Source organism: Pteropus medius, unplaced genomic scaffold, assembly GCF_902729225.1.
Source record: "Pteropus medius unplaced genomic scaffold, Ma_sr-lr_union100, whole genome shotgun sequence".
Taxonomy (NCBI): domain Eukaryota; kingdom Metazoa; phylum Chordata; class Mammalia; order Chiroptera; family Pteropodidae; genus Pteropus; species Pteropus medius.
The window spans coordinates 2,997,951-3,011,118 of NW_024345861.1; the positions used below are offsets into that span (position 1 = coordinate 2,997,951).

General features: G+C 37.5%; 1 protein-coding gene across 1 annotated transcript in view; it reads left to right on the top strand.

The window, feature by feature from the left end:
• Nucleotides 1–13,168, top strand: part of TENM1 (teneurin transmembrane protein 1) — a 1,050,723-nt gene that overhangs the window by 892,120 nt on the left and 145,435 nt on the right. The window lies entirely within an intron of this gene.

Here is a 13,168-nt window from a genome sequence, read left to right on the forward strand (position 1 = left end):
CATCATTGTGAGTGGCATTTCTAATCCCTGCAAATGTGGCCAGCACTGTGAGCCCCATTTCAGAGATAGGGTCAGGCAGATCGCTGCTGCCAACATAAACTTGTGGAGATATCGGGGACCTGTAGGCCAGTCCAAGACAGCAGCTGGTCTTACTGTGATCTGGGCGCCTACAGGAAATCATAAGTTACCAAATTTGCAGCAAGATTGAGGTTGTATTGGTCTGACTGTCATTGTCTCTCTGAGACCCCGCACCACCCAACCTGCAGACTGCCCAGGGTAGATGTTGTTGGATAGCTGCTAAGCTCAGCTCCCAGTGATTCAGGGCCAAGTATTCACAGCAGGGCGGCCATCGTTGTGAGCGGCCTTTCCAATCCCAGCAAAAGCGGCCAATCTTGTAAACTACATTTCCATTCCCAGCAGGCGACCAGTGATATCAGCTGCATTTCAAAGGTAGGGTTAGGCAGATCGCTGCTGCCAACATGAACTTGTGGAGATATCAGGGACCTGTGGGCCAGTCCCAGCCAGCAGCTGGTCTTGCTGTGATTTGAGTGGCCTGCAGGAACTCACAACAGTTACCAAATTTGCAGGCATACTGAGGCTGTATTGATCTAATTGCCATTGTCTCTCTGAGACCACACCCCACCCTACCCACAAATTGCCCCAGGTGGCCCATTGACAGTGAACTGACACAGCCCTGCCCTTCCCGTCCCTTAATTACCTAACCCACACAGTCAATAAACTTTGGCTGGCACAGGGTGGTCATTGCATGAAAATCAATGGCAGGCAGACCTTTACTACCTGCAAGAGTTGCAATATTGTGCCAAGGGAGCACAGGGGTCTGTGGGAATGCACCTGATGTCATCTAGTCTCACTGTGATCTGAGTCTACAGCAAGAATACCCAAAGTTGCAGCAAAACTGAGGCTGTATTGGCCAAATGGACCTTGTCGCCTTGAGATCCCACTTCTCCCAAGCCACAAAGTGATTACAGCCCATTGACAAGCAGCCCTTTGTGCCCTGCTTGGTTCTGGGGTTGAGCAGTTAACACAGGCAATGGACCTTGGCTAGTGTAGTGAGCGCATTTCGAAGAAAACAGTGTGGACAAACCACTGCTGCCTGTATGAGCTGCAATATCTCTTAAGGGGAATCCAGGGGTCTGTATTGCCCTGATGGCCCTTAACTTTCTGAACTCCTGCCCCATCCAGTACACAAAGTGCCCGCTGCACATTGAAAGGCAGCTGCTCCTGCTCTGGGGTAGTGCATTTAGGCCCAGGTGGGCAGCAGTTGACCTTGTAATGAGTAGAAACTTGTACAACAAGCCACAGAGACAGCGTGGGCATGTAAACTGACACTGCAGTGGCAGGGGGAAATTTACTCACTAGACCCAGGAGACTCCCAGTATCCCTGTGCCACTCAACAGGCATATCATCCAAAGGCTCATCCAGTTTCATAGACTTACATGCAACTGATAGGCAGTATCAGGCCCGGAGGAGCACTGGTCCCTTTGCTAAACTGCCATAGGTCAAGGACAGGGGATAACCGAGAGCTGCCTACAGTGGTGTCTCTTCCAATTACCTATAGATCCAGCATAGGCAACAACCATCAGCGGATTGCTGTGTAGTTCTCACAGGGTAGCCCTGAGCAATCAAAAGCACTGGCTGACCTTGGTATATGGGGAACCCCTCCCAAGGGGTCACAAAACCAATGCATCTAGAGGCTAGCATCAGACCACAACAGAGAAACTCCTGGCTAGTTCCAGTAGTAATACACAAGAAGGATGGTTGCAACAAGTACACAAACCTGCTGGGGCAAATCCCACTTAGTGGGGTTAGCCCCCACACAGCATCTCTTACCCTGTGGGTGCAGCAAATTCCCACAGTTAGTCAGCTTGAACGTTAATCCCACCCTCTGATCTACTAACAACAGTAAAGGCTTGGCGACAACAGAAGATCACACACAACCCACACAAAGTCACCTCCAGAGCTCCCGGCACAGGGATCAGGGAGAGTGCACCACTGGACCACACAGGACACCTTCCACATTAGGCCAACTGACCAAAGCTGAGAGATGAAACAAATATTCCTGACACATAGAAATGAACACAGTGAGGCTAATAAAATGAGAAAACAAAGAAACATGCCACAAATGAAACAAGAGAAAACTCTAGAAGATAAGATAAATGAAATGGAGTTAAGCAACCTACCAGAGTCAGAGTTCAAAATAATGGTTATAAGGATGCTCAACGAACTTATGCGGAGAATGGATGAGCATGATGAGAGCATAAAAAAGGACATAGAAACCATAAAAAATAACCAGACATAAATGAATAATACAATAACTGAAATGAAGAATATACTAGAAGGATTCAACAGTAGATTGGATGAAGCAGATCAAATCAGCGAATTAGAAGACAAGGTAGCTGAATACACCCAATCAAAACAACAAAAAGAAAAAAGAATTTGAAAAAAAAATGAAGATACTTTAAGAGACCTCTGGAACAACATGAAGCATAAAAATATCTGAGTCATATGACTACCTAAAGAGGAAGATAGAGAGCAAGAGATTGAGATTCTGTTTGAAGAAATAATGACAGAAAACTTCCCTAAACTGGCAAAGGAATTAGACATACAAATTCAAGAAGCACAAAGAGTTCCAAACAAGAAGAATTCAAACAGATCTATACCAAAACACATCATAATTAAAATGCCAAAGGTCAAAGACAAAGAGAGAATATTAAAAGCAGCAAGAGAAAAGAAGCTGATTACTTACAAGGGTACCCCGATAAGAATGTCTACTGACTTTTCAAGGGAAATTTTGCAGGCCAGAAGGGATGGCAAGAAATATTTAAACATATGAAAAACAAGAACCTACAACCATGAATACTCTACCCAGCAAGGCGTTCGATTAAAATGGAAGTTGAAATAAAGAACTTCCCAGACAGGAAAAAGCTTAAGGAATTCATCGCCAACAAGCCAGCATTACAAGAAATGTTAAAGGGTCTTCTGTAAAAAGAGAAGGGATAAAAAAGAAATACAAATAACAAATATGAATAATAAAATGACAGTAACAATATACCTACCAGTAATCACTTTAAATGTAAATGGATTAAATGCTCCAATCAAAAGACATAGGGTAACCAAATGGATAAGAAAACAAGACCCATGCAGATTCTGTCTACAGGAGTCTGACTTCAGATCGAACGAGACTCACAGACTCAAAGTAAAGGGATGGAAAAATATATTTCATGCAAATGGAAATGAAAAAACAAAAGCCAGGGTAGCAATACTTACATCAGCTAAAATAAACTTTAAAACAAAGGCTATAATGAGAGATAAAAAAAAGACATTACATAATAATATAGGGATTGATAAATCAAAAGGACATAACCCTAGTAAACATATATGCACCCAACATAGGAGCACTTACATACATAAAGCAATTATTGACTGACGTAAAAGGAGAGATCAATAGTAATACACTCATAGTAGACTTTAACACTCTATTGACACCAATGGACAGATCTTCCAGGCAAAGAATCAACAAGGAAACAATGGGCCTTAAAGACACACCAGAACAGATGGAGTTAATAGATATTTTCAGAGCATTTCACCCCAAAGCAGCAAAATATACATTCTCCTCAAGTGCATGTGGAACATTTTCAAGGATAGACCACATTTAGTATGCAGAACAAGTCCCCATAAATTTGAGAAGATTGAAATCTTATCAACCATTTTCTCTGATCACAATGGTATGAAACTAGAAATCACCAACAAGAAAAAAACTGGAAAATACACGGAAACATGGAGGCTAAATAACATGCTACTAAACAATGAATGGATTATTAATGAGATCAAGGAAGAAATCAAAAGATACCTAAAGACAAATGAAAATGAAAACACAATGACTCAAAATTTATGGGACACAGAGAAAGCAGTCCTAAGAGGAAAATTCATAGCAATACAGGCCTACCTCAAGAAGCAAGAAAAAGCTCATATAAACAATCTAACCTTACAATTAAAAGACCTAAGAAAAGAATAGCAAATAAAGCCCAAAGGGAATAGAAGGAAGGAAATAATAAAAATGAGAGCAGAAATAAATGAAATAGAGTCTAGAAAAACAATACAAAAGATTAATGAAACCAAGAGCTGGTTCTTTGAAAGGATAAATAAAATTTACAGACGCTTAGCCAGACTCATCAAGGAAAATGAGAGAGGACTCAAATAAATAAATTCAGAAAAAAAGCAGAGAAATAACCATGGACTCTACAGAAATACAATGGATCATAAGAAAATACTACAAGCAAGTATACACCAAAATTTTAACAATCTGGAAGAAATGGACACATTCCTAGAAACATACAATCTCTCAAGACTGAGTCAAAAAGAAACAGAAAATCTGAACTGACCAATTACCACCAGTGAAATAGAATCAGTAATCAAAAACCTCTCCAAAAACAAGTCCTGGACCAGATGGCTTCATAAGCGAATTTTGCCAAACATTCAAAGAAGAATTATCACCTCTTCTTCTCAAACTATTCCAAAAAATTCAAGAAGAGGGAAGGCTTCCTAAATCCTTTTATGAGGCCACCATTACCTTGATTCCAAAACCAGGCAAAGACATTACAAAAAAAGAGAAAACTATAGGCCGATATCTCTTCTGTACATGGATTCAAAAATCCTCAACTAAATATTAGCAAAATGAATTCAGCAATACATTAAAAATATCATACACCATGATCAAGTTGGATTTATTCCTGGGATGCAAGGTTGGTTCAATATCTGCAAATCAATTAATGTGATACACCACATTAACAAATTGAAAGATAAAAACCAGATGATCATATCAATAGATGCAGAAAAAGTGTTCGACAAAATCCGGCATCCATTTATGATAAAAATTCTCAGCAAAGTGGAAATAGAGGAAACATACCTCAACATAATAAAGGCCATATATGACAAACCTACAGCTAACATCATACTCAATGGGAAAGGCTAAAAGCATTTTCCTTAAGATCAGGGACAAGACAAGGATGCCCACTTTCACCACTCCTCTTCGACATTGTATTGGAAGTCTTAGACACAGCAATAAAACAAGAAATAGAAATAAAAGGCATCCAGATTGGAAAAGAAGAAGTAAATCTCTCGTTATTTGCCAATGACATGATACTATATATAGAAAACCCTAAAGATTCCACCAAAAAAACTGTTAGAACTGATCAATGAATTCACTAAAGTAGCAAGTTACAAAATAAATATGCAGAAGTCAGTGGCATTTTTATACACCAATGATGAACTTTCAGAAAGAGAATTTAAGAAAACAATCCCATTTACAATGGGATTGAAAACTATAAAATACCTGGGATTCAAATTAACCAAGAAAGTAGAAGATCTGTTTTCAGAAAATTATGTCATTGAAAAAAGAAATTGAAGAAGATACAAATAAATGGAAGCATACACCCTGTTCATGGGTAGGAAGAACTAATATTGTTAAAATGGCTATACTACCCAAAGCAATCTATACATTCAAGGCAATGCCTATCAAAACACCAATGCATTTTTCAGAGAACTAGAATCAATAATCCTAAAATTTATATGGAGCCATAAAAAACCCCGAAGAGCCTTGGCAATCTTGAGAAAGAAGAACAGAGTTGGAGGTATCACACTCCCTGATATCAAACTATACTACAAGGGTACAGTGATCAAAACAGCATGGTACTGGCATAAAAACAGATACATTGATCAATGGAACAGAAAGGAGAGCCCAGAAATAAATACTTGCCTATACACTGACAAAGGAGATAAGAATATACAGTGGGGGTAAAGAGTCTCTTCAATAAATGGTGTTGGAAAACTGGACAGATATTTGCAAAAAAAAAAAAAGCTGGACTTCCTTCTTACACCATATACAAGAATAGACTCAAAATGGATTAAAATTTTAAATGTAAGACAAAAAAAAAAACATAAAACTTTTAGAAGAAAACATAGGCCGTAAAGTTTCTGATATTACTAACAGGAATTTCTTTTCAGATATATCTCCTCAGGCAAGGGAAACAAAAGAAAAAAATAAACAAATGGGACTACATCAAACTAAAAGGTTTTTGTACAGCAAAGGAAACCATCAACAAAACAAAAAGACAACCGACTCTTTGGGAGAAGATATTTCTAATGATACATCTGATAAGGGGTTAATGTCCAAAGTTTATAAAGAACTTATGCAACTCAACAACAACAAAAAAAACAAACAATCCAATTAAAAAATGGGCAGAAGACCTGAACAGATACTTCTCCAAAGAGGAAATACAGATCACTAACAAACACATGAAAAGATGCTCAAGGTCGCTAATCCAAGAAATGCAAATTAAAACTAAAATGAGATATCACCTCACACCTGTCAGAATGGCTATCATCAATAAATCAAAAATCAGCAAGTGGTGGCGAGGATGTGGAGAAGAGGGAACCCTCATACACTGTTGGTGGGATTGCAAATTGGTACAGCTGCTATGGAAAACAGTATGGAGGTTCCTCAAAAAATAAAAAAATAAAAATGGATATACCTTTTGACCCAGCACTTGCACTTCTGGGTATTTATCCAAAGAAAACTAAAACAATAATTCGTAAAGATCTATGCACTCCAATATTCATGACAGCACAATTTGCAATAGCTAAGATATGGAAGCAACCTAAATGCCCATCAACAGACGGTTAGATAAAGAAATTATGGTTCATATATATACAATGGAATATTACTCGGCCATTAAAAGAAATAAAATCCTACCATTTGCAACAACATGGTTGGACCTAGAGGTTATTATGCTGAGTGAAATAAGTCAAACAGAGGAAGATAGATACCATATGATTTCACTTATATGCGATATCTAAGAAACAAAAAGAAAAATCTAATCAAAAACAGACTCACAAATATAATGGACAATTTGGTGATGGACAGGGGGTGGTTGGGAGGCTGAGAGAATGGGGTGAAGAGTTAAAGAAGTACAAATTAGTAGTTGATCATTAGGCATGAGGAGCATGGCAGCAGGAATGCAGTTAGCATTAATATAATGGCTAAGTGGAGGGCCAGGTGCGGGAGGGAGCAATTGGAGGGATAGTTTTATGAATATTATAGATGCCCAACCAATGTACTATATACTTGAAATGTATTTAAAAAATGCAACCAACTTCTAAATGTTAATTTTGTATCCTGCTAGTTTACTGAAATCATTTATCAGTTTTAATATTTTTTTTTGGTTGGAATCTTTAGTATTCTCTATATACAGTATCATATCATCTGCAATAATAACAGTTTTACTTCTTTATTTCCAATTTGAATGCCTGTTGCTTCTTCTTCTTGTCTGGTTCCCATACAATGTTGAATAGAAGTGAAAGTGGCATTCTTGTCTTGTTCTTGATATTAAAGGAAATGCTTTTAGCCTTTCCTCATTTAGTATAATGTTAGCTGTAAGTTTGTTATTTATGGCCTTTATTATATTTAGATATGTTCCTTCTATTCCCACTTTGCTGAGATATTATCATAAATGGATGCTGGATTTTGTTGAAAGCTTTTTATGCATCTAATAATATGATCATATACTTTTATATTTCAATTTGTTAATGTGCTATATCACATTAATTGATTTGCAGATATTTAACCAAGCCAGCATCCCAGGAATAAATCCAATTTGATCATGGTGTATGATACTTTTAATGTATTGCTGAATTCAGTTTGCTAATATTTTATTGAGGATTTTTGCCTTAATGTTCATCAAAGATATTGCCTATAGTTTTCTTTTTTCATAATGCCTTTTTTTTTTTAATCAGAGTAAAAGTGGCCTGTTAAAAAAAAATTAGGCAACCTGTCCTCCTCTTGAATGTTTTGGAATAGTTTGAGAAAAATAGGTGTTAATTCTTCTTTGAATGTTTGGTAGAAATTTACCTATGAAGCTGTTTGGTCCAGGACTTTTGTTTGGGGGGAGTTATTTGATTACTGACTAGATTTCATTGGTGTTAATCAGTCGGTTAAGATTTTCTGTTTCTTCTTGACTCGGTCTTGGGTGATCATATGTTTCTAGGAATGTATCCATTTCTTCCAGTTTGTTCAATTTGTTTGTATATAATTGCTTGCAGTATTTTCTTATAATCTTTTGTATTTCTCTGCAGTCCATAGTTACTTCTATTTTATTTCTGATTTTATTTATCTGGGTCATTTCTTTTTTCTTGGTAAGTCTGGTTAAGAGTTCATCAATTTTATTTATCCTTTCAAAGAATCAGCTCTTGGTTTCATTAATCTTTTGTATTGCTTTTCTAGACTCTATTTTGTTTATTTCCACTCTGATCTTTTTTATTTCCTTCCTTCTAGTCACTTTGGGCATTGTTTGTTGTTCTTTTTCTAGGTCTTTTAAGTGCGATGTTAGATTGTTTATTTGAGCTTTTTCTTGCTTCTTGAGGTAGGCCTGTATTGCTATGAATTTCCCTTTTAGGTCTGTTTTCGCTTTGTCCCATAAATTTTGAGTCACTGTGTTTTCATTTTCATTTCTCTCAAGGTATCTTAACATTTTCCTTGATCTCATTATTAACCCATTCATTGTTAAGTAGCATATTATTTGTCCTCCATGTGTTTGTGTATTTTCCATTTATTTATTTGTAGTTGATTTCTAGTTTCATACCATTGTGGTCGGAGAAGACACTTGATAGGATTTCAATCTTCTTAAATTTATTGTGACTTATTTTATGGCCTAACATATTAGTCTAACTTGGAAAATGTTGTGTTCCCTTGAAAAGAATATATATTCTGCTGCTTTGGGGTGAAATGCTCTAAAAAATATCTATTAAATCCATCTGGTCTAGTGTGTCATTTAAGGCTATTATTTTCTTGTTGATTTTCTGTCTGGAAGATCTGTTCATTGGTGTCAATGAGGTGTGAAAATCTCCTATTATGAGTGCCTTACTGTTGATCTCACCCTGTATGTCAGTCAATAATTGCTTTATATATGTAGGTGTTCCTATGTTGGGTGCATATATGTTTACTAGTGTTGTGTCTTCTTGTTGGATTGATCCCTTTTTCATTGCGTAATACCCTTCTTTGTCTCCTACTATATAGCCTTTGTTTTAAAGTCTCTTTTGTCTAATATAAGTATCGCTACCTCAACATTTCTTTCATTTCCGTTTGCTGAAATATCTTTGTCCATCTCTTTTCTTTCAGTCAGTGTGTATCATCTGATCTGAAGTGGGTCTCTTTAGACAGTGTATGTATGGGTCTTTTTTTCTTATCCATTCAGCTACCCTATGTCTTTTAATTGGAGCATTTACTCCATTTATATTTAAAGTGGTTATTGATAGGTACATAGTTATTGTCATTTTATTATTCATATTTATGAGTTTTTTCCTCTTCTTTTACAGTAGTCCCCTTAACATTTCTTGCAATACTGGCTTGTCGGTGATGTATTCTTGTAAATTTTTTTCTGTCTGGGAAGCTCTTTATCTCACCTTCCATTTTAACTGATAACTCTGGTGGGTAGAGTATTCTTGGTTGTAGGTTTTTGTTTTTCATTACTTTGAATATTTCTTGCCAGTCCCTGCTGGCTTCAAAGTTTCTGTTGGAAAATCAACTTGTTCTGGCACTAGTGGTCCACCACCAAATATCCCCCCCAAAATGTGTGAGCTGCAGGTTTGAAGTCCCATTACCTGTGATGAATGCAGCTTAGGGAAGAGGCAGGGCAGGGGCAATTGCCTGGCAACAAACTGGACTGAGTGGTGCAGGGTCTCAGGGAGACATGGAGTGGAGTGGGACAATCTCATTGGGCCAACGAAGGTTTAGAATGGGCCATGCAGGGGGAAGGTTCAACACAGACAAGATGGTAGTCATCTGTAGACTGCCCCAGAGGGGGGCCCAACAAAAGAACAATGGCAACTGTCCCTCCAGCACTTGCCCTGGTACCACACAACTCAGTCTTTCCCTGTATGTCTCTTGCACCTCCCAAGCAGCTGAACCTCTGCTGGCACCCAGGATGAGTATCTGCCAGCAAGTGAGTCTGTGTGCAGGCCCTTTAAGGGAGACATCCGGATTTTCAGGTTCATTCCATCTCCTCTGGTTGGCCAGAATTCCCTCTGATTTTTACGGTCATATTTTGTGAGAACTCCCCTTCCCAGGACTGGAACTCTGGGCTAGGGAGCCCCCATGTGGGACTAGGACCCCTCGATCTTTTAGAGGCAGCCTCTGCATGTATGCTCTCCCTCCTAGTGCTCAACCACCACGCGTGAGTGCGGGACTAGTCCGCTTCTCATCTCCGCCCCTCCTACTGGTCTCAGTGTGGCTTTTTCTTTATATCCTCAGATATGTGTCTTATGATCAGCTAGACTTCAGGTGGCTCTCCATGTTGATTGTTTTTAATTTGGTTGTAATTTTAATGTAGTCCAGAAAGGAAGTGAACCCTATTTTTACCTAGCCTGCCATCTTGACACACCTCTTAATACATTTCTTAATTATAATCATAAATTCTGTCATTGAGAATAAAGCTGTTAAATCCCTTGGCTAATAAAAAATAAACTGTAAAACTAAAACTTTATAAAGATAAAGCACACCTAGGGAGTCTAGAGAAGTGCTAATTCATATCACCCTGCCCTAATCAAATGTTCATGTACCTCAGAATGTCACACCTCACAGGGATTTGTCATTTCCAGCAGTATATCTCTTTGGGAAACTAATTACTGGAAAGAAGAAGAAGGCCAGGATGATAATATGCTTGGATTTGGAAATGATTTATATAACTTTCATTCACCATCTGAAAGTTTCCAGTCATGCAGTTATAGGCCATCATGTAGAGAGACATTTTCTTGCTGAGCCTCTATAGCTAATCACATAAAGCTAACCCTATGTAGCTAACTTCTCAAGGAAAAACCATAGGATTATCTATGTAAATTTACCTAAGGTGGATCAATTGTCATTCATTGATGAGATTCTCCCTTAGTCAAGGATCCTTAACAGTTCACTAATCTGCATTTTAGTCCCAAGGACTTGATGATCTTCAACACAAAGTCATTTGAAGAATATAATAGAGTAACTTGCAAAGCAATTTTCTCAGTATGAAGAAAAATTAGTTTCTGATAGTGTGAAGTGTTGTCCAATCTTTGTATTCATTCTTACTCTACAGCACTGTTTTCTTTCATTGCCACAGCTCTTCAAACACATAATCATGCACACACCATGAGCTCACACACACAGGCACTTTCACTTAGCCTGAGTCTCCCTAGCTGACTCTTCTGAGCTGATATCTTTAGAGTAGCTTTTCTTAACATTTTTTAAAATTCTCAGACCACTTTGAGAATCTACTGAAGGTTACAGGCCCCCTCCCCAGGGGGTGAAACATATTTACACAAAATTATACATGCAATTTCAAGGGTCACTTATTCTCCCTCTCTCCCCGTATCCCACCCTCAGGAACCTACTCCTGTGGATGAAGCCCTTTCATAGACTCCTGGTTAAGATTTCATGTATTAGGTTCAAGGAAAAAAAATAGTTCTCCCTTCTCTACTCCAACACTCCTGTGATAGGTTATCAAAGAAATAAACTGACTGAACATACATGATCATTTTGACCTAATTGACAGGTAAGTCTCTATTTGTAGTCAAAACCATCAAACTAGTTTATGTCCCCAAACATTGTCTGTCATGTTGACTCAGAAACTAATATAGTTCTTATTAGATTCACACTTTTTAATGTATCTGTCCTGATCAGTATCCTATCCAGTGTATATTGCATCTTTTCACATGTAATTGATAAATTTATAAATTTGCTTTATAATTTTTCCAGATTTAATCTTCCTGGGGAGAAATAAATTGATATAGTATAGCTTTGCTATCTTAAGAACCATAATGTTCATTGAGTTCTACTGTATACAGATAGAAACTTTATTTTGTACCAGTTTTTTGGTTAAAATCAATTAATTTAATTGCCCCCTCCCAATGCATCTAATCCATTTTAATTGGTTGAGTCATCTGTTTCCTGGAAATACAGACTAATATGGTTACTATGTTATTTGTTGTATTTAAAACTGTGAAGGGAAGGACAATATTGTCAATAGTTTATTACAGAAAGGGATCAAGATTGTTCTGTATCTTCACTCTCCCTCAGGTTATTCATTGTATAACTTAATTACTCTGCTCTCTACTTCCCTAATTGCAAAATTTATCTCAAGTTAATTTTTGAGCAGCCTCTTACATGTCTTATACAATTTCACTTGTTTTAAGATCCACGGATGTGTAGTTCTCAGCCCAAAGTTGGATGACATTTTGAGAGGACATAAATCTTGCTCCTACTGGATGTCCTTGTAGATTTCCTTCTCCTCTATCCTCTTGTTCCATATTAGGCCACATTGAACACTCCCTCTTGACATTTCAAAGATTGGAAAACTATAGATTTTTTTCTAACTCAGTTATACTGATAAAAACTGTCTTCGATTGAGTTTCTTTCATCTGACCTCAAAAATAATTTCATTTTCATTGGTTGCCAATTATTTATTTCCTCATTGGCTGAACAGGGAGGATAAGGAAAAGTCAGTTATGACATTATCATTAGCAATATGCCAAGAACAACAATATTATTTCTTATTATTTAAGTATATAGCACCTTTTCCTTGTTTACAGCAGATTTCATCCACATCTTAGTTCTTCCTTTCAGTAGGGAATTAAGGTAAGATAATAAAAAAGGGAAGCTTACAATATCATGCAATTAAACTTAAGGAAGTCTCAAAAATACATTCTCTGAAGATTTTTTTTAGTTAGATTCACTTCTGTATGGGATAGTTTAAGTCTAGGTATCCCTAGGAATTTTCTTTTCATGTCAATATGTTCACACACACACAAATTGCAGTTACACAAAAGTGACATCATAGATTTGTGAACTTAGTGTTGTTGTAGCCGCTGGCCCCCGATAGACACACGGACCACCAGAAATTAGTGAGTTATAGGAAACACACTCTTTATTCAGCCAGCTGGGTCTGCCAGGGGTATGCAGACCCTAAATTAAGCAGCCCCAAAATGTAGAGGTACAGGGTTTTTAAGCTCTAAGCTCCATTCTTCATCCTGTTTGAACACACAAGTCTATTTTTCTTCTTTTTACTAACTGTCAACCCACAGGTCGGTTGTGCAAGTGGGGGTACAGAAGCAGAAAGCTTATTGT